Source organism: Echinops telfairi, unplaced genomic scaffold (genome assembly GCF_000313985.2).
Source record: "Echinops telfairi isolate 266 unplaced genomic scaffold, ASM31398v2 ScPeMD7_1713;HRSCAF=2227, whole genome shotgun sequence".
NCBI lineage: Eukaryota > Metazoa > Chordata > Mammalia > Afrosoricida > Tenrecidae > Echinops > Echinops telfairi.
Window position 1 is genome coordinate 19,221,103 of NW_022105611.1, and position 1,805 is coordinate 19,222,907.

Consider the following 1,805-nt stretch of genomic DNA (forward strand, 5'->3'; position numbering starts at 1 on the left):
AAAAAAAAAAAGAAATGAGCCAGACACAAAAGGACAAATATCGAAAGACATTTCTATGGCGGGCTCTAGAATAGACAAGTGCATGGAGCTCAGCACTGCAGGGAGCAGGGACTGGGAGCTATTGCTGAGTAGGCACTGAGAGTGTGTTTGGAGCGGTGGGGATAGGTGCATGTTACAGTGTGAGTGCAATGAATGGCCCTGAATTGGACACTCGAGAGTGGTTAAAATAGTCATTTGTACTGATGCTACAATTGTACTACAATAGCGATTTTGGTTCTCTTTAATCCAGTACAGTTACTGTGGGTGTAGGAAAGAGCCATTGTTGAGGCAGAGACCCCCTGTGGGTAGGCTGTGGAAACCATGGAAACATCTAGGTTTCCTTTCTTACTCAAAGCGGCTGCATGCTTTTTCCTGTCTGTTTCTTGCAGGCACGTTTGCTGAGCCGTTGGATGACGAGTGACGGCTGGAAGGGGGGGTCACAAGTAAGTCCCCAAATCCTGGAAGCAGAAATCAAGCTTGAAAAGATCGTTTTCATCTCCGAGGTCACCCCCCACAAACCCCTCACCCTAAGGAACAAAAGTCAGAGCAAGGGAGTCATTGGCTTTCTTCACCACTTTGACCTCTCCTCTCTGTGACGTTGACTTCCCTTTGAGGTAGATAGCATGCATCCTCTCCCAGAGAGTCCTTCTTCTTTTTCTGTTCTTTTCTTCAGCCTCTTTTACTTCACATCAGTCCTTCTGGATCCTCAGGAAAGTACCTGAAGGCCTGGAGCCCAGGATCCCAGGGACAAGGAAAGGCTTGTGAGGGAAGTCACTGTCTATTGGACAGAAGGAATTCTCCCGATCAGAGTACTCCTGGGAAGCCAGCCAGTGTTTCCTCTTTTGTTTTTTCCTCTTGGGCCTTCCTGTCCCGGAGGTGGATGGAGAGGGGTTGTAGGGAGCTTCCTGGACTCTACAAATAAACGTTTCCGTTGTCGTTGGTTGGGCTGTACTTCCAGGCCAGATAGACCAGGATGACAGACAGTGACAGAGCGAGCCCAACGCTGCTATAGAGGAAGTGCAACCTCAGTTCCATCAAAGATCCTAGCAAGAGGAGTCTATGCGCTGCTGAAGTGGAAGATGTGGCAATATTAGAAATTAGGATTGATTGCTCATTTGGGGGTGAGGGGTGGGGTGAATGGGAAGTGGGTTGGGAAGATGAGAATGATCTGAGAATTTGAGGGTGGGAAGACCCTTGGAGATCATGCAATTTGTTCTTTGCAGTGCCCAGGATAGTTCTTGGCACTCATAAACCAAAAACCAAACTCACTGCCGGCTAGTCTTTTCCCACTCATAGAAACCCTAAGGACAGAGTAGAGCTGCCCCTGTAAGTTCTGACAAGTCTTTGTAACAGTGGGAAGCCTCATCTTTCTCCTGAGGATTTCCAACAGCCTGCCTTGTGATTAGCAGCTCAAGGCAAAACCACTATGCCACCAGGGCTCAATAAACATACTAAATACAGGAGTAGATGGATTGAAGCCTCATCTAGGGAAGATACCAAGGAAGCAAGGCCCAAGATGGAAAAGAAACTTCCCCAAGGACACACAGGGGGTTAGCGTCAGAATCAGACGAGCGTCTCGGGCTCCTGAGTTCCAGGCCAGTGGTTGTTCCCTTATATGACACTCCGTGCATAGAGGAGGGAAGGGTCCATCTCCTCACTTCTTAAGCGAAAGGAGAGATAAGGTTTCAAGAAAAAAACGCTCCAAAAGAAGAAAATGTTCTAGAATTGACTGCGGTGATAACTGTGCAACTCTTCTTAACATGATC